Below are 21667 nucleotides of genomic sequence, written 5' to 3'. Positions count from 1 at the left end.
TTTTGAGAATCTAAAGTGTTTAACACTTTACTAGGTTTGTAAATAAATAAGCCAGGCTTGGCATGACGTACCTTCTTGGGGTTTATGGTCTGGTAAAGAAATCTACAGAATAGAGAGTTGGAAAATAGATAGATATAGTTAATATAAACACTATGCAGCAGATAAAGTGTGAAAAAGAAGAGTGAGATAAGGACAAGATTACCTTGGATAGGTCACTCTAGGCCTCTAAGGAACTACCACATGGACTAAAATCCAAGAGATGAAGAATAGTCAAATGTATCCCAGTACGTTAGTCTTAAAACTAAGACAAGATATACACAAGGTGTATGACCACTTACAGTACAATGTGACAAGGTATACATAATGCGTATGACCACCTTTAGTACAGAATGACAGTATGAGTGACCACTTACAGTAAAATATATGGAAAATGTGTTTAAAATGCAGGTTCTCTCCTGAATCAATATGCAAAGTTCTCTGAGTTAGACATTTACATTTAGATACTGAGGTTTAAGAAGCACTGGGAGCTTTTTGGGGTGGGGGCTGGATTAGGGTTTAAACTCAGGGCTTCTTGCTTGCAAAGCAGGCGCTCTACCTCTCGAGCCACACTTCCAGCTCAAGCACTGAGTTTTAACATCTCACTGGGCACAGTGTACTCAGTTACTCCTGAGGTTACATTTGTTACTCAGGTACCCTGGTTATGTTCCATCATCAGGGTAAGAAAAGGGATATAATGTACAGACCTCTGCACTTTGGAAGAGCTTTTTCTTAGCTTCATAGCCAACACATCTTGCAGTCAGTAATACTGTGAAAGAAGTATTAACAAACTCCAGTGTTTTACTTTGACAATGAATGAAAACCATAGTCATACCATTGCATATGTGAACAAAACCTACATAAAAAGTAGTGCCCATCCCTGTAACATGAATACACAACAAGATTATTTCAGTGCTATTAGTATAGCACTGAAATTCAGAATTAATCCAAAGAAGGTGGGAAAAGAGGAAGTGAAAAAAACAACAGTTGAGCTACACAAATACACACAGAGAACTAAATACAACCACGTTATAAGTTTTACATATTTTGTGACATGCTATATAACTTACAAAATGTTAAGTTTTATGTAACTTTTATATTTAAATTTTTCCCTTAAAGAACACATCAGAGTGCATTATAAAAAAAGCAAATAAGCCAGGTCTGATTGTACATGCCTGAAACCCAGCAATTGGGAGGTTGAGGCAGAAGTAGTGTGAGTTTGAGGCCAGACTGGACTATAACATGAGACCCTGTCTCAAAAAAATTAAAAAAGAAACTAAACCAAGATTTAGCTATATGCTAATGACATGCTTGTGCTTTTACATATAGAAATTTATAGGTTGCAGATAAGTAGATGGAAATGCAAACCATAAGGCACTGTCAGAATTCAGTATAAGGTTTTTGATATTAAATAATGTAGACCTTAACATTGGAAATTCCTAGACATAAAAAGAGACATTTCATAGTAATAAAGGGTCAATTCATCAGGAAGGCAAGGCATAACAGCCATAAATTTGCATGCTGAGTTTCAAAATACATGAAACAAAAATTAGGAAAAAGATAGATCTACAAACAAATAGGAGATTTTAATGATTGATAAAATTAGGAAAAAACAGCAATTGATAGAATTAGAAAAGTAATTCAGTAAACACATAGAAGATCTGAGTAACACATCAGCACATTGACTTAATTGCTCAGTAAATTGGCCACCCCCATTCTTTTAAGTGCCTGTGGTAACTTCACCAAGTTAGAACATATGCTAGGTCATAAAATAGTTCTGTACAAATATAAAAAGATTCTGTAAGGATGCAAAATTGTGCAGCCAGCCCCTTTGAAATACAATTTGGTGGATTCTTAGAAGAGTAAACATTTGACCATACTATCTAGCTTGTGCTTCTTGGTATTACTCCAGAGGAATTGAAAATTATGTCCATGTAAGAGCCTGTACCTGGAGGTTTTTAGCAGTTTTATTCATGATTGTCAAAACTTAAACTTAACCAAGGTACTTTTCCTTAGGTAAATAATTGTGATGTACCCAGAATAGTCAGTGCAGAAAATCAGTTATCTAACCATGGAAACACATGGAAAAAATAAATGCATATTACAAACTGAAAGAAAGCAATATGAAAAGGTGTGTACTGTTATGATTCCAACTATATGACCTTTTAGAAAAGGCAAAACTGTGAAGATTATTAAAAAATCAGTGATTTTCAGAATTGGGGGAAGGGAAAGATGATTTGGAGCACAAGATTTTTAGGGCACTGAACATAGTGTGCATATTATCATAGTGGCTACAGCATGGGTTCCCAAGTGAATCATTTGTCAGATGATGAAGCAGAAAACTTAATGTGTCATGCAAAGCAAACTTATTACCGTGAGGAGAAATAAAAGCCTAAGATCCAGTGAGTAGGCCACCTAAGACAAAGGAAAGCTTCCCAGAGTGGGTAGAGTGTCATCTTCATGTGCCCACTTGGCACCATAGCTGAGAGACCTAGAAAGAACTCTAAGTTTTATATCAGACAACTGGGCTCAGTGCTCTAAAGTATAGGACATTCCATACTGGGAGAGGTGAGGACAGATCTCAGGTTGTTTTAGACATTTACACCTTATCTCAGGAGGTTGCATTCTGCGTGAGAATTGTAAGCATGAGGTAGAAGAACTGGATCAGTCAAGGCCATTCAGAGACTTGTCCTCTCATAGATACATGTCGTTGTAAATTTGTCCAAACCCATGGGATATATGCCAAGAAAAAAACCTAGTGTAAACTGTGGTCTCTTAACTGATTATGATGTGTCAGTGCAGGGTCATCAGTTGAAACATACCATTCTGGTGGAAGCTGTTGATAATGTGTCAGGGTAGGGAGTATCTGGAAGTCCTCTGTATGTTCCTCAGTTTTGCTGTGAAGCGAAAACTAAAAAACAAAGTCTTAAAATACTCAAATCATACATTGCTTTTCTGACCACTGTTAACTTAGAAAACCAGATAACTGGAAAATTCCCAACTGTGGAGGAATGTATTAAACAGTATATTTCTAAAATAATCGATAGGTCAAAAAGAAATCACAAGGGAAATTAGAAAAATAATTTGAACAGAATGGCAGTGAAATTTCATCATATCACACTGCGAGATACCACCACACTTTCGTGAGAATGGTTAAAAATAGCCAGGCATGGTAGCTCATGCCTGTAATCTCAGCTACACTGGAGGTAGAGATCAGGAGCTCACACACTGTTCCAGGCCAGCCCAGGCAAAAAGCAAGACCCTATATGAAAAATAACCTAAAGCAAAAAGGGCTGACAATGTGGCACAAGTGATAGAGCACCTGCCTAGCAAGTGTGAGACCCTAAGTCTAAAACCAGGTACTGCAGTCCCCCACAAAAGAATAATTAAAGTTTAAAAATCTGACCACACCAAGTCTGTGCAAAAGTATAGATATCCAGAACTCTCATGCATGGTTATAGGAGTGTAAAGTAGAATAATCCTATTGGAAAAGTTTTAGCAGGTTGTTATAAAATTAAGCATATATTATATGATGCCCTTACAGTACCAATTCTGGGCATTACTAAGATAAATGAAAATCACAAAAAGACTTGCACAGCTTTATTCATAATAGCAAAAAGAAAAAAGGGCTGGCACAGTGGCTCAAGTTGTAGAGCACCTGTCTAGCAAGCGTAAGGCCCTGAGTTCAAACCCCAGTAATAGAAAAAAAAAAAAGTAATTCATAATAGCAAAAAAAAAAAAAAAAAAAAAAACAGGTCTTTCAGTGGATAAATATATAGGTATAAACCCACAGTGGAATACTACTGCTTATCTGAGAGGAAAAAAAGAGCTATTGAAGCAACATTGATGAATTTTAAAAGCACAGTGAATAAAAGAAGCCTTTGCAAAAGAGTGCATACTATACAATTCTATTTATACAAAGTTCTAGATAACCACAATTAACGTAAGGTGAGAAAAATCCTAATGGTGCTTGCCAATGGGGGTATGGATTGAGATGGGGGATAAGAGGCTTGGAAATGAGACTAATATTCTGTAATTTGACAGAGATTAGAGTGATAGTCAGTTTGGGCTGCTATGACAGATTATTAGAGTGGATGCTTAAAAAACAAGCATTTATATCTCACGGTTTTGAAGGCTCAAAGTTGGAGACAGAGTATCAACATACTTGGATTCTTTGTGGAGACCCGTTTTGTAGTTTATAGATGAGTACATGGTGGAGGGGTGTATTTCTAGCTCTTTTCCTCTTATAAGGACACAAAGTCTCATCATGGGGGAGTTCCATCTTCCTGATTTATTTTTATATGAAAGGCCTCAACTGCAAATCTCATCATGGTAGGACTTAGGAACATAGGAATTTTTGGGAAGAAACATCAATTCATAGAAAATAGGACTTTTAAGGTCTGTACATTCTACTTCAAAAAATAAAGCATTGAACTGCTGATCTATTTAGTAGTGAAGCATATAAGTGTCTACAACTTACTTTGATCTTTAAAAAGTAGAGTCATGGTTGGATAGAAGAATGGACCAATGTTTGATAAATATGGTCAAAACTCTTAGTTGTTAGTGTATGGGTATCCAGTGAATAACTTTTCTATGACTGAATAGTACTCCATTGTGTATACATATCACGTTTTTAATAATTCATTCATCTGCTGATAGACACTTAGAATGATTCCATATCTTGACTGTTGCAAATAGGGCTGTACAAACATGGCAGTATAAACATCTCTTCAGCATAATGATTTTAATTCTTTTTGAGTACATACTCTATAGTAGGATTTCTGTATGGTATTTTTATTTTTAATTTTTTGAGAACCCTCCATACTGTTATCCATAATGGCTGTACTAACCTACACAAACAATTTAGTAGTAAAAAACCAAATAGTCTGATATTAAAATCTGCAAAAGACCTCAGTAGAGATTAAAAAGATAAGCTATAGACTGAGATAAAAGAGAAAATAAGTGTAAAACACATATATGATTGTAGGCTTGCATCCAAAATATGCAAAGAATTCAACACTCTGCAATTAGAAAATAATCCAATTAAAATATACAAAAAATCTGGACAAAAGAAGATACACAGGGGGGAAATAAGCATATGAACAAATGTTCAGCATCACATGTCACTAGAGAATTGCAAATTAAAACAAGGAGATACTATTACAAACCTATGAGAATGATTAAAATTTAAAACCTGACAATTGCTGGCAAGGATGAGGGGCATCAGGAACTTGTATTCATTGCTGGTAGGAACACAAATGGTACATCCACTTTGGAAGACAGCCTAGCATTTCTTACACATTTAGAGATCACTACATTATTATAAGAAGCCATTTGATATATGCTGTTTTTATCTTGCTCTGAACTGCTCTTAGCACCTACTCTGTCTTCATTTTTTTAATTGGAGTAATTTAATGATTAAGAAGATGTGTTCTACACAACTGATACACCAGTTGACATGGCAGAGAACAATGGAGAGAAAACAAAACAGTAGCTAAAAGTGCTCAGAAAGATTGCTATGAGATAGAGAGCTTAACTGCTAGTTTTACAGATAAATGGAAGCAAGTGAGGACAATGTAGAGGTTTTAGAACTGAGCCCCCTAACTTACAGGCCAAAATGTTTTTCCGTCTTATCACTGTTTCTCTACCATCCCTTATGACTAAATATTTATGTTAGTAAATAAAACTGGATGGTGAATGAATTTTTTTGCTTAGGATTAGGGTTACTTTCTAGCTGCTTTTAAAACACGAAATTTAATACCTAGCCCTCACTTTAGTTTATTCCAGTCTAAGTATTAAGTACCAGCAAAGAACTCATTTACAGACTGTTCAAGAGAATCATGAGGCTTTAATTTTTAGTTCCCTCAGTTGGTATTGATTCAGTGGATTTTAATATCTTCTACCCTCTTGTTCGTAATGAGTCCCACCTAAGTTTGATAGTGCTATCAAGATCATTGAAGATTGTTAGTTTGGTCAAGAGCATGATGGAGAAGCTATGACAAGACCCATGTATAAAATGAGATAAGTGAACAAAATACATGGAATACCTGTTTTTGCACACTGAGAAACATGAAGTAATAAATGTGGTGATACATAAGTGGAGGGTGAAAAATTAAGAGTCTTAAAATTATCCCACTATTCTGCCTGAAAGTCACTTTCCAAACCAAATGTAGGGAGAATCCTGTGCAGAGAATGGTAATTACAGGCGATCAAAAAGTCTGAGATGGCTGGAGTTTCTAGAGCAGACTAAGACTGAGGAGTGAGCTAGATGTAGGAAGAGCTCAGGAAATCTGCAGACTTCTTACATCTGTTGATGAAAAGTAGTATGCCCTTATGTAAGATGACACTTGATGAGTCTGGGCTAACTGACCGGGAGCTGTAAGATAACAATTCCAAGAGAACATAAGGCTATGAGATGTAAGTTAGAAACAGCCAAATGGAGAGGCTTTGTTGACTGAATGGGACATTGAACAGAAACCTCAGAAACGTGGCTGCCTAGTAATAGGACTAAGACCATGAAGACTTGTACAAAAGAGGGAAAAATTAACTGACATTCAAAATTAAATGATGTCTGACATGTGATTAAAATTGCTAAATTGAAAAAGGCAAAAAAAGGTAACATAACCAGATGAAAAATTAGTCCGTAGAAACATGCAGAAATAGTGGAGATGAGGGAATTTATCAATGAATGATTTTTAAACAGTGTATTAAAAATTAAGCCCAAGGATATAAATAAAAATAATAGGAAGATCAAGAGAAAACAGAACTTCAAAAGCTGAAAAATACAATATCTAAAATAAGATATTCACATTACAGCTTTACCATTCAAGGAGAAATATCAGTAAATATGAACACAGCAATGGAAACTACCATAATAAAAGCACAGAGAAAGGAAAATTGAAAATTAACCAACCATTAAGGAACTGTGGGCAGAAGCAGGCTAGTAAATTTTAAAAATGGCTCTATGGGGGAAAAAATACTTGATTTCTAGCATTGGTAAGCTTTCATGATACAGATATTCCCACTGTGGATGATTTCAAGATACCAGTGTGACATCATTAAGCACAAACTTTTCCACATTTGATCAATTACAAACTGATCCCTCTGTGACATTGGACAAGGTGCTTGATTTCTTCCAGCCTCAGTTTCCTCATCTGCCAAATGGGACCAGGCATCTAGGGCCTGTTCTGCACTTGATATAATAATATACAAGATAACTTCAAGTCATGGTAAATGCTCTGACAAAAATAAGAACAGATTGATGGAATAGAGATGGGGATCTTGTTTAGAAGGGAGAGTGATATTTACATTGAGAACTGTGTGTTGAAAAATGCCAGCCACTTGGCAACCAGTGGGAGAGTAGCACAAATGTTTGCTCCAAGGCAGGATTGAATGAGTGTGACTGAAGAATGGGTGAGGGCTGGTGAGGTGGAACCCCCAGGAGCCATAAGACCATTGCAGTTAGGCTTGTTCGGGAGGGGCTTGGATCCCCACAAATGAAGTCTTTGAAGCAGAGGTAAGCAGTTTAAGTTGTGATCTAAGTTGTGGGGAGCTTTCTGGGGTCTGTGGTCATGGAGGGTGGGACCTGGTTCCTGATTGGACAAAGCCATCCTGGGCTGAACTCTGGAGAAAGGGCAGAGTCGGTGAGAATAAGTAGGGCTCACCAAGGGGCTGCCATAGGTGTCTTCTTGGAGGACACTAGTTAAGGCAATGGTAGCAGAGGGTGAGCAATGGTCAGAATGGGCACGTGTGTTAGAGCTGGATCTAGTCCTCAAGGCTTCCTGATGAGAGTAGAGGGGAGGAGAGGAGAAGGAAGGGAATCAAAGGTAGTGCCTAGGCTCGGGCCTAGCAATTAGGTGAATATTGGTATCTTTTTAACCATTACAGGGAAAATTGGGTGATAGGCAGCTTCTGTGGAAAAAGTTTTGTTTCCATCAGATTAGTGATAACATGCCTTTTTAATGTACAGCTGAGCTTCCTGTGCAAGTTGGGGCGAGGCCAGGGCTTGAGGCTTTGGAGAGTGGTGACTGTAGACTGTTTAAGACCTAGGACATGGAGGAGAGTGGACAGGGAAGAAAGGGGAGTGGAGGAAGGGGCAAGTTAGACCAACCCAGGGACTGGCGAGTGGGAAGGTCAGAGAAAGGAGGTGATACCAGTGAAGAGTTCTGAGAAGGATAATATGAGGTTACGGGACAGAGACAGCTTCAGTGAAGAGAAGGAAGCAATTGCAGTTATCACAGGCTGGAGACTGAGGGTGAGAAGGTCAGTAACTTCACATACACAGAGTTTTATTTGGAGGAGAGCAGACAGACAGTGAGGATGTGGAGTTGAGTGAGATGGGTTCCTTTCTCTTATAAGGTGGGAGGCAACAGCTAATTTGCAGGCTAGTGGTAATTATCCAGCTGAGAGGGACAAAGTAGAAAGTACAGGTGCAGGAAGGAATTAGGTGAAGTGGGCAGACAGGTGAAAGATGTCTCAACATCTAGTGCTGCTTATCCCAAAAAGTAAGAAGCCAGATAGTCAGCTGAGAGTGTGAGGAGGTGGGGCTTCAGGATTGAGAATGGAGAAGGGTGAAATGGGCCTCTCAAGCAGTGATGGGTGCTTGTTTGAGGCCTCATGCTTAATGTAGTCATCCAAGTAAACATTTCTCCAGCTCCCTTGTTCTGAGGGTCCTGGAGATCAGCTCCAGTTCTTGGCAATGCTTTGGCAAGCTAGATGAAATGTGACCACCAGATGGCCTCAGTGGAGGCATTGCTGAAATCTCAGCTGCAAGACTTCGAAGGCCAAATGGCCTCTGCCCTCTCTCTTTTATATTTAGACCATTAAGTCTCAAAGTTGAGTAGTAAAAACATACTGCTAAGTAACAAAATTTTCACAGGTTGTTATTATTATAAGAAAATTATTCTCTTATGATATTTAAATATTTGCAAATTTTAAATACTATACATTCCCTTCTTACAGATCTTATACAACTCTACAATCAAAAAATTTAAAACTGGATTAAAATACAACCACGAGTCAAAAATCCAAACCGCTCACCTTAATGTAATTTAATAAAAGATGATCTTTCTCTGAAAATAGTTAAGTGCAGTATGTGAAAAAAAATAAACTGACAGATCCAATGAGTTAAAAAATATAAATTAAAAAAACAAAAGAAATAGTAGAAAGCCATAGCCAAGTATATCATAATCAAATTTTAGAAAGCCAGTGATTAAAAAGATTGTCTTAAAATTAACCAAAAACATACATATATAAAGATAAGACCTAGAGCAGACAGCATTATTAATCCTACAGACATTAAATCAACTGTAATAGAATAGTACAAATTCATGTTATTAGATGACTTAGAAGCAATGAACAAATGACATAAGAAAAAAGTATTGATAGAAAATCTGAATAAACTGTATATTAAATTTAATTCATAATTTGTCACCATATGAGAAAACCTCTAGATCCAAATGCCTTCATTGGGGAATTTACCAAATATTTAAGAAAAATATAGTAATAATACACAAAATTTTATAGAAAATAGAAAAGGTGTGACCCTTTCAAACTCAGGTTTGTGTGTGTGTGTGTGTGTGTGTGTGGTACTGGGGATTTAACTCAGAGCCTCCTGCTTGATAGGCAGGTACTCCTACCATTTCCATTCTGCCAACCCTCAACTTTCAGGACAAGAAGAGAAAGTGCCCACACTCACGACAAAAGCTTTCAACAAAATCGGAACAAAAAGCAGCTCCCTTAAACTGGTAAGAACATTTTTTAAAAATGTATGGTAAGCTTCATATTGATGGCCAAAGATTGAATCTATTTTCCTGAAGGTTGGGAACAAGGCTTCATTCTCATCACTTCCATTCAACATTGTCCTGGAAATCTTAGGCAATCTCTCCAGTACAAACAAACAAGACCAAAAAGTACAAGGTGCTTTGTTTGTTTGTCTGTTTGTTTTGGAAACAAAAATGTTAACTCTTTTACATACAGATATCACACCGTGTGTTTAGATATTTCCAAGGAATTTACAAAAATTACAGTAGAGATAATGAGTGAATTTTGAAGGTTCATAGTATAGCATACTTACATATGTGTTTACAAAGTCATTTGTGTTTATACCATCAACAAAAAATTTGAAAATGAAAAAGTAAATACCATTATATTTACATATCAGCATCAAAAATCTTCCAATATTTAGGGATAAATTCGATAAAATGTGTTCAAAACTTATACACTGAAAACTGTAAAACATTGCTGAGAATAAATACATTGAGAAAAGTAATTGACCAGTTCTTTCCAAATTGACAGGTGCAATGCAATCTCATACAAAATCACAAAAATCTCAGCTAGCTGTTTTGTAGAACTTGACAGGCTTGTCCTAAAATTTATAAGGAAATGCAAAGGGCATAAAGTAAGCAAAATAAGAATAAGAACAAATTTGGAGGATTCAAGTCTTATTACAGAGTAAGAGCAAGCAAGAGAGAGTCATATTGACCTCAGGTTTGGTAAAATTATAGATAAAGGTAACCAAACAGGGAGTCCAGAATTGGTTCACACAAATATGGTCAGTGATTTTTTGGGGGGGAAAGTACGGGGCTTGAACTCAGGGCCTCACTTGCTAAACAGACCCTCTACTACTTGAACCACTCTGCAACCCCTTTTGTGTGTTGGGTATTTTTGTGATATTGTCTCATGAACTATTTCCCAGGACTGGCTTCTAACAGTGAACCTCCTGATCTCTGCCTCCAGAGGTGCTAGTATTGTAGGCATGAGCCACTGGCACCTGGCTTTGTTTTTTTAATTTTTAAATAATTTTGATTAGGATAAATTAATTATACTAAGGGATTTTATTGTGATCTTTACAACATTCTAAACTTTGTACATAATGTACTTTGACCATATTCACCCCTTCTATATTACTCTTTCTTAACCACACCCTTCCTTTGGTCAGTTGATTTTTAAGAAGAGTACTAAGCAAGGCCCTGTGTTTGATCCCCAGCACTAAAAAAAAAGGAAAATCAATCCCGTGGAGGGAAGGATGGTGTTTGTAACTAATGGTGTTGGTACCATTAGATATCCATATGTGAAAAATAAACCTTAGTACTTCATCATATCATACACAAAACATGAAAAAAGGATCATAGACTGAGATGTAACAAACCATAAAACTAATAGGAAAAACATGAGGAAATTTTTATAATCTCAGGATAGACAAAGATTCAAAGATTTTTGAGATGACGAAGTTATAGCTATAAAAGAATGAATTAGGCTTTATTAAAATTTTAAATATTTGGGGCTGGTGGAGTGGCTCAAGTGATAGAGTGCATGCCTAGCAAGCATGAAGCCCTGAGTTCACAACCCAATTATGGCCAAAAAAATTTTTTTTTAATGTTTGTTCTTCCAAGGTATTTTAAGAATATAAAAAGGTAAGACAAATCATAGACTAGGAAAAATAGTAACAATATATATACCTAGCAAAAGACTTGTCTAGAAAATATTCTCAATAATGAGAAGACAATTCAGTTTTATAAAGGGAGGGAAGCAAGTTAATTGCAAATTAATTAAACACATTTTAAACCAAAGAGTATAAGAGTATACACAAATAGACAATGAGCACATGAAAAAATCCAAAGCATTATTAATTAATGGGGAACTACAGATGAAAGTTTTGCCCACTAGAATACATAAAATTAAAAAGAATAAATATTGACAAGGCTGTAGTTTAAAACTGGAGCTCTCATTGTTTCTTATGGGAATACAAATGGTATCATTTTAGAAGACACTTTGTCTCTTCTTTATAAAGTTAAACATCTACTTTAAGACCCAGCAATCCATTTCTAGGTGTTTACCAAGAGAAAAGAGAACATTTGAACACACTTGTACACATTTTCTTAGAATAATATTTTTTTCCTGGTACTGGGAATTGAATCCAGAGCTATTCATAAAGTGAACTGATAGTGTACCACTGAGCTACACCCCCAGCTCTATACAGCTGTCTTATCTATAGTAGTAAAAAAGTGGAAACAATCCACAGGTCCATAACAGGAGAATGAGTAAAAAAGTTGGGACATATTTATACAAGGGAATAGTATTCAGCAGTAAAAATGAATGAAGTACTGATATTATGTTAAATGAAAAAGCAAATACATAGATACAAAAAAATACACACTATATAATTTTATTTATATAAAATTCTTAAAAGTCAAAGCTAGTATATAGTAAAACAGCAGATCAGTGGTTGTCTGGCTCAGGGATCAGGAATGGGATTATATGTAAATAGGCACAAAGATAATTTTGAAAGGTGATGAAAGCATTCTAAATTTTGATTGATGGTTGCTTGGGGCTGTATACACTTACTATAAGTCCTTGAACTTTGAATGATTCTTAAACCACAATAGTTATGTTTTTTAAGAGTGTCTATGTATGTATAAATGCATTTACTTTTTGAACCTTAAAATAAAAGCTCAAATTTCCTTTATTAGAGAACAATTATAAATGTTAAGAGATAGTTTTGCATATTTTTCATCAGAAATATCTAGAAAAAGCACAAGATGGCGATGTTACTCCAAGAAAGCATATGTGTATGTGCATGGTTTGTTTCTTAAGTAACATTTTCACCTGGTATTGATAATAAATCATTGAAATTATTCTCCATAGTACTTTCTTTCCCAGGTGCTTTTGGAATATCTTATCTTATCTAATATCTTAATTATTGTCTTTATTCAGTAACTATGCTACAGATTCTTTATAAACATCTCAAGAGCTTATTTTTCTGTGACTGCTAATAAAAGTTTTTAGAACTGTATAGTCTGAAGTCAATAAGATATGTTCTGTTAGAAAGACTTATGTCTAGTACAGTTTGTTGCTCCTCAATTGAATTGTCACAAAAATGGCCTTATCTCTTGAAGGAGTGCTTCACATTTCTATAGAATCCTTTGGTTTGTATTTCTGACAGTCAGCCATTAGAGGGCACTGCAGAAACATACATCCTAGCACATGTGAATGTGATGTGGGAAATGCAGTGGAATTGGTTGTTAGTCTTGGAGCATTGTATGAACAAAATCTTCTACAAAAGAGACTATAGTTAGTTTGTTAGTGAGCATCAATAAGCATTCATTCTACCAAAGTAAAAGGTGAAGAGGAAATGAATCCATGAAGAATCCATCTATTGATACAGATTTTTAAAAATATTCTCAGTAATGACAGAGTTGTTACCATCAAACTAACTCTCCTGAATGCAACTACAATCTCTAAACTTTACATATAAAGCAACTGTATTGAAGACAGGAGAGAAAAGAAGGCACTTGGTTTCCCATTTTCTCTCCTCAGGTTGGACCCCACTCTGTACCATGTGGAGGGCAAAAACTCAGTGAATTTGATCTTATTGGCTCAAGACCCAAATGACAAGACTTCAGAATAGCCAAACTAACTGGAAAGTGGGGAAGAGGTAGCAAGAAAAAGCCAAAGAAGGGGAATTCCATGTTCTGTATATGGAGTTTCACTTTCTAATCAATATACTATGTGTACATGAGGCAGACCCTAGGCAATAATAGCTTCAAGCTTCTTTGTTCCTTGACCAGGACTGTGTGTGCTATGGGGAGATGAGAATGGAATCTGGAATAAGGTAACTTTAGGCTACAACCTTATTCTTCTCCTATTATCCTAATGCCTTGAGCTTGTTAGTAAATCTCCAAGCTTTAGCTTGCTTTTCCAGAACATGAAGGAAGCCACACCCTTCTTATAGGGTTATTTTTGAAGATTAACAGAGATATGTATAAAGTGCCTGACATGTACACTATGTGGTCAGTTTCTTCCCACCTCTCTTTTGTGGTTTACCTGGACTCTTGTGACTAATTCTCAATTTATGAGGTAAATTCTAGTGGCAGACCTCAAAATTAGCTTGGGACTATGGTGCTGAATGTTTATTAATAGCCGTATGTTTGCTTCCTTCAACTTTGGTGATCTTCTCTGTTCCCTCCTTTTAAATACAAGTTTGAAAAGTATTCTGTCCCTTTTTTGTAGCAATCAATAGTTGGCCAGACCTCCCTAAGAGGAGGCTCTAGATGGCTTCAGCCTATGGCAAACTGGACACTTACCAACTTTCTAAGAATATCAGCTTCCCAAGAATATCACCAAGAGTCACTTGCCTTGCTCAGATATTGGCCTTTCAGACTTTGCATTTACATAAGATACTAGTCTTTATTAATCTTCATTTCCTAATGCACCTATTCCTCAGCAGTTACCTTTACATTACTTTACGTGATCACAAACACCAGTTATTCAAAGGACTGCTATAGTTTGGATCTTGAATGTGCCCCACAAGCCCATGTACTTGCTCCCTAGGGTGGTGCTATTTGAAGGTGGGGCCTAGTGGGAGGATGTTAGGTCACTGGGGGCATGCCCTTGTAGAGGATTGTTGGACACTGCTCTCTTCCTCTCTTTCTTCCTGACCATGATATGTGTGGTGATGCTCCTTTATGTGTTCCTGCCATGGTGTGTTGCCTCACCATAGGCCAATACCAACTGCTTATGGATTGGAATCTCTAAAATTATGAGCCAGAATAAACCTTTTGTTCTTTTTTTTTGCCAATACTGGGGTATGAAGTCAGGGCCTAGTATTTGCTAGGCACCCATGCTCTATCACTTGAGCCACTCCTCCAGTCCCCCAGTCTTTGTAAGTTTATTACTCTATTATAATGACAGGAAAGCTATACACTCTGTCCAGGAGTCATCTATGTTTCTACATTTTTCCTACCCCCTCCCATCCAATCTGTGCACGTCCTCAAGTCCTATAGTCTAACCTTAGTCTTTGCTCCTCTACCTTCCAGCTGGATGACTGTGATACCTCCTGATTGGTTTTTCTATTTCCATGCATATTGTGGCATGCCATTCTCCTCCAGATCCAAGAGTTAAACCTTTAAATATGCTTAAGTGTTATCAAGTCATATTACTCCTTCACTTTAATTTTTCCAATAACTTCTTATTGTAAGTAAAATAAAATCTAATCTTATGGATCCCCTAATTATGTCTCTTCAATCACCTGGTTCATTTCCTCTCATTCACTGTAGTTGTGGCTATCTCTCTGTCCCCCAACATGTCACACTCTTCCTCTCAAGGATGAAGACACTCTCTGCTTCTTTGCATAGCTGCTTGCCCTTTAGCATTCCTGGTTTGGTTCTATACTGTCTCCTTAATGAGGCCTTCCCTGGTTGTCCTAAGTGAAGCCCATCTGCAACCAACCTCAGCTCTCTCTAAACCATTGCAGTTTTGTTTCCTTCATAGCACTTAATACTTTTGTAAGTTATCTATTTATTAGTTGCAGTATCAAGAATTGATTAAAAATATAATTTAGTGGAGAAAACAGAGAAGACCAGTAGATAAGTACCTATAGTCTCCCTAACTCTTGCTGCCTTTTAGAGCTTAGGCTAGACTTAGATGGTTTGCATGCCCCATGGCTAAAGTAGCAGTAAAGAACAATGCCCCCAAGATGTTCTCTATATTTATGGGTGTGTATTTTAGGAAAGGGGTGGGGCAGGGGATATCCATGAGATTATATGTTTCCTGCTTGTGGAAGTGACTTTGTTGGAAAGGACCTAGTCATTAACCAATCCTCCTGTTACAGTAATGTAGACCTCCTTACCAAGCTCTCTACTGAACTACTGAAAGCAGAGAGGAAACAGGCCTCCTCAACTATGTGGTGGTGTCTCTCCTCACTAACATGAAAGCACCATCAAGATGGAAACTTTATCTTGCTTACCACAAGAAGAGTACTAGACACACAGAATGGTAATTGAAAAGTATTTGTTCAATGAATGGAAGAATAACAGAATGAGTAATGAAGAAGTAAATGGGTAAAAAGGAACTGAAAATTGGGGGGAAAAAGTCTATTTGCCTGAAATTAGGTCTTGATAGTGGAGTGAGTAGGTAAATGGGTGCCTGAATTTCTTATAGCGTTATGACTGACAGCAGATGCTAAAGGTTGAAGATAGTCACTAATGTTCCTTCAACTCTTAGGGGTTCTTCCATGACTTTTAAATACAGGCCCATGCAACCCTTGTGCAGCTACGTCTTCACTTACGGAATTGTACCTGTCAAATTGACATGTATTGTCTCTTAGATTAGTCTTCAATATCAGAATCAATGCATCACCTTCATTTTTGTCAGAGCAACCCACTGAGATTCTTTGAGAGACATATTGCAGTTGCCCTAATACCAAGGGAAATCTGCATTCTGTTTTGCTCATCCCAACCCAAGATCACAATCTTTCCTGGATTGGTTTTGGCAACAGGAGTGATAATGAGGCCATTTCCACTATTATAAGGTCAGTGTTGGTAATGCTTACTGCATCACGATGAATTTTTGGAATGTTTCTAATTTAGCAAAGTTAAAAAAAACTTTAATGAAGGAAAAGTATGTGATGAGCTAATCCTGAAGAGAATGACTAATACTACAAACCCATTAAGTACTTGATCAAATTCATCTCTTGAGGATTTCTTATTATAAGAAAGTTCTCTGGTACTTTCTAGTTGCTCTTATTTCCCAAATATAAACCCTTGGAACAGGTATTATTGACATGTAAAATTAGTAGGATTTATTTTCAGAATGTCAAAATATCTATAAAGTAAGAAAAACAAATCTTTACCAGTCTCTTCCACGGCTCATTACTGAATAATTTTTCTCCACCAGTGTGCTATATGTGCTTCAGGTCTCTTAGAAATTGAAAAATTACACATAATAGAGAAATTACACAATTTATTTCACTATGTATTTCTTCAAGGGACATCTCTGTTGCAATAATTTTAGCAAATTTTCTTTACAAATAAGTTTAAGACAAACACTGAAGTTTTATATATGTGACTATTCTTTCCTTAAAATTATCTTGAATATTGTGTTTTCTTGTATTTGTTCTTCTTTCTTCCTGTTCCTTCTTAGGCTTTGTAGTATCTTTATGTTTTATTTATTTATTTATTATGGCACTGGGATTTGAATGCAGGAGTTCACATTTGCTAGGCAGGCATTCTTACTACTTGAGCCACTTCACCAGCCCTTTTTGTTTCTTTAATCACCTCCTAAACATTAATACTTTACAGTCAATCCATTATTTCTTTCATACTTATACTTTTTTAAATGTAATCTGTTCACACAGCTTCAGGTTTTACTTAAATGTAGGATTTAAGTCAAACTTTTAAATAACCTTTGTAGCTACTTATAAGAGTGGACATTTCTACTTAATTGCACTACAAATTCTTCAGAATCAATTCATCTATATCTCCTCTGTCCCTATCATCAAGTCCCTCTGTTTTCTTAATTTTAATATTGTGGCAAACATTGTCTACTTTTCCATTCTGTGAACATGGGAGCCTTTCCTTATTCAATCCTCTCACTCACTGCCACTTTCCATATCTTTGTAGTATGTATTTCCCTAAAGTCTCTCCTAGCTTTTCCTTCCTCTACATCTTCATTCTTATCAGAATAACCATAAACTGCTATCTGGTCTCTCTAAAGCTTAGCAGTCACTTGGTGTTCACAGCAACTGAGGACAACATTCTTGAACCAACAGGGCTTACTTCAAGCCTTTTATGTGAAATGTGATCTATTCAGCATTAATAAGGCTCAAAATTCATTATACTTAAATTATAGGGACTGCATCAGAATAAAATAAAATTATGCTAGCAAACATCTCTTCTGTATGAAGAATATATAAGTATTCTTGAATACAAGCCATGGAAAGAAAAGGTATGATTCCTGACCTCCCACCCAGAGAGGAGAGGTAATGTATGAAAAACCAAGGTCACAGACAGTGTCTCAGATTTCAGATTTTAGCTCCACCATTTGTTTTTCTCTAGGTAAGATACTTACATTGTTTTGACTTTGGTTCCCTTATCCCTAGAGTAAATAAAGATACTAACACCTCACTCAAAAGGGCATTTTGATAGTTAAATAATATTGTAAAGTTTCCATCCAGAAACTTGCACATGGGAGATTACCATTAAATCATAACTTATGACTTAGGAGCTCAAAACTGTTACACTTGAAAACTAAAGTTCTGATAATAGTTTTAAATAACAGTTTAAGGAAATAATAGGAATTCTGTGAAATATATCCTATTTGCTAAGGAATAGTACTGATAGCCATTCTTGAAGAAGCCCAGATTGACTGTAACAGAGAGAAATTACAGATGCAGCAAGACCACACACAAATGCTGTGACTGCTCAGCTCATGAGAAAGAAGATTTTGCTGCATAAAGCAAGAAAAGTGAGGAATTTCTGTAGACTTTTATAGACTTTTAAGTAAAATCAGTCTGTGACTCACCTCTCACCTAATCCCAGTGACCAGTGACTTCTAGGTTTGAAAGCATTCCCAGCCAGTGTTTTCTCTGAGGGAAGCCCAGGAGAAACATAGATGAATAAACCTTCCCTATGGGGGGGGAGGCACTCCTGTATCAGCAGACTTACATGGGTGTGGGCTAGGTGAGGAGTGTGAAGACTACTAGAAACTGCCATTTGGGTGTACTGCAGAAAACAAGAAAAGAGATTTTTAACTCGTGTTCAGATTTTAGAGGTCATTTACCAAAGAAGAAACCCAAACTCAGACCAGCTGAGTTGGGCAAAGTTACTGAGCTACTGAAAGGCAAAGCCAGGCCTAGAGCCCAGATCTCTGGCCTCCTAGTCCAAAATTTTCTCTTTCTTCCACACCACAGCTGCCTCTTTACAGTGCTGACATTTTGGCATTTTACTTTTTCACATGCAAATATTTTGCCGTGCTTTGTGTTACTTTACTAACTAGGGTTTGCTCTCCTGACTAAATGAGTGTGGCTTGGAGATGTCAAAAGTCATCACCTCTTTTAAAACAATTTCTCCTTTCTTTCAATTTATGATGTGGAACATTTGCTTGTTTTTTCCTTACATCTAGAATGGAAGAGAGCAGTACATATACTTGATTTGTTTGTTGTAGTGGATGATACAAGTAGTGAGGGTAAGATTAACAAAACCAATGGGCCATAGGAAAGTCTTTCCCATTCCTGTTCCCACCGTTAATTTGGGATACAGTCCAGCAAATTTGTTGCTATGAAACTGCTGCAGCTGGGCCCAGTGGGAGTCTGGGTGGTCTCACTAAAGCTTGCTGCTGCTTCTGTTAGAAACTATCTAGTATAACACTACTGAGAATAACCATTATCAGCATGTATCTTCCTACACTCTGTTATTTATCCATTATTTATTGAAATAGTATTATATTCCAGGTATTCATTAGGTTCCAGGAATTTGTTGTCCCTTCACATTACAATTCTAGAGGGAATTGTAATGTGGCATGATAGATGCTGTAAGATGAAATCAAGAAATTAATACACCACAGTGACTAATTCCATCTTCTAGGGTCAGTGAAGTCTATTTGGAAGAGATGATATTTAAGCAGAAATCTGAGGATTGAAAGAGGTTATATAGCTGTAGATGTAGAAGAGAGGATGTTCTTGGCAGAGGAAACTGTCAGAGACTCAGAAGCATCAGAGAACCTGTGAAACAGAGTACAAATTAGCAGTATGTTTGAACCGCAACATAAAAGGACAGGACCAATAGAGGAGAAACTGTGAGAAAAGGAATTGAGAGTAGCTGAAGGGCCTTGAATTCCTGTCTGCCTAGGACTTTGGATGTGATAATTGCATCTTCAGGAAAGTGCAATTATCTGGTGTGCCATCTCTGTCCCCAGAAGCCTGGCCTTGTGATCTTTGGGGGTGATATAGTGAAAGTGACAGGGAAAAATCAGAGAATGGAGCATGTGTTTGCCATTTAAGAAGTTGTTGAGTGGTAAGAGGAGGCCTAGTTTTCTGATTGGGTAAGAGCCTATATCTTTGAGCAAGGATAAGATGGCAACAGAAGTAAGATTAGGTTTAGCAAATAGAAAAATAAAGGTTAAAAATAACAATAGCTTAAATATGGTGGAAGTTTCTTCCTTAAAAGGAAGCATTGAGGAGGAGCCAAGATGGCGACTAGGGTGCAGAAGCAGATAGTATGAGCGCCATGAATCAAAAACTTTGCTAAGATGCTGGAGCCACACTTGGCAGAAATAAAGCACCAAGGAGAATAAAAACTTTGACACCCTGAAACCCTAGCCCGTAAAAGGCTTCTCCATGCCACATCACACTGAGAAAACAGGTGGGCTGAGGTTGCTGCCAGCCGCTGGGAGATATTCAGCAGACCAACAGGTGAGCACGGTATTCCCCCAGCCACCCCTAGGATAAATCAGCATAGCCCCCTGGGCAGACTGACTCCTTTACACACAAAAAAAATCTGAACAATAAACAACTGAAAAATAGCACACAGAAGAGGGGGCAGGAACTCTGAAAGTGCATCGGAGAAGGGGGGAGGGCAAGGAGCTAATCTCTGTACGAACTTCAGTAAACAAGCACTGGAAAGGCAGGAGGGCTGACAGTGGGCGGGCGATAAGCCACTGCCTGAAATAGGGCAGGTAGTGGTCCAAAAAACTCATCTCCTAAGCCATTGAGCACTACCCAAAGTCAAACGGCTCTACAAAATTGAAAAACAGTGAACCATTACAACACACTGATATCAGGGGGCTGGCTGACAGATCACTGACCTTGCCTCAGAGAAAAGGGTGAGGCAAAGAAACAAGCCCCCATTAACACAGTGAAAAACCAATTCCAAAGCAAGACAGCTGGTGGACTACAGAGCTGACTTCCTGAAAAAAGGACAGCATGCAAACTTAAACTGCAATACCTCACTGAGGGAGGAGCTGACCAAGCAACTGCCACTGAAAGAAGAAAAAAAAACCACTACCCATAAGCTAACCAACTGGTTAAATACCAACAGCTTCTGGTTAAATACCAACACCAGGGCTGGATGCTGGAGGAATAACACCAGAAGTTAAGCCAAGACTGAAATTCTGTTGTTCCTGAACCTGGAGTTTTTGTTTCTTGTTTGTTCGTTCATCTCTCTCCATTGATATCTTTAGGTTTTCTTTTTTTGTTAGTTTTATTATTGTGAATTAGCTAATACTAAATTATACTCACACCAGGGACAGAAATTGCACACACACTTAGCTAAAAATCCAATACAGTCACAAAACAAAATTAAGGGGAAGAAAACTGGTGTCTGAAACCACCAACTAGCCTATCAAAAACATAGTTGAACAGTACCAAGTAGAGCAGTGGGAAGAAGAAAAAGGTATAGAAACCATTCTCCCCCCCCCCCGTATAAATTAATACAGGATTCAGAAAGAAATGAAGAAAATGGATTCCCAGTTCCAGACTCCAACAAAACAAAGATAAATGACACCAAAGAACCCAACGATGTCCACAAGAACACCCTCAAAAAGAAATCCTGCAAGTAATCACTTGACAGTTTCATGGAGATGTTACTAGACATGGTTAACCAAAATGTACAAGAGGCATTCAAAAAATTTAAAAACACCAAAATGAAGAATATGAGAAGACACAGAAACAAATAAATAAACTCATAGGAGCCCTAAATATACACCAAAGAGAAACAGAGAAAACTATAAACGAAGAGATAAATGAATTAAAGGTGAAAATAGACAATATTAAAGAGGAAGTGATCAATGATATGGAAACACCTCAGAAAAAAGAAACAATCACAAAACACAATGGAAGGCCACCACCCAAAACTGA

General features: G+C 37.1%; 1 long non-coding RNA gene across 1 annotated transcript in view; it reads left to right on the top strand.

Annotated features, from left to right (window-relative positions):
- LOC141420765 (uncharacterized) overlaps positions 1-21667 on the top strand; it is a 154309-nt gene that overhangs the window by 1156 nt on the left and 131486 nt on the right. The gene's annotated exons all lie outside the window — the stretch shown is intronic.

The sequence above is a fragment of the Castor canadensis genome, chromosome 2 (genome assembly GCF_047511655.1).
Source record: "Castor canadensis chromosome 2, mCasCan1.hap1v2, whole genome shotgun sequence".
NCBI classification, from domain to species: domain Eukaryota; kingdom Metazoa; phylum Chordata; class Mammalia; order Rodentia; family Castoridae; genus Castor; species Castor canadensis.
Note: the sequence above shows the minus strand (reverse complement) of the source record. Positions and strands in the feature narration are given on the sequence as shown.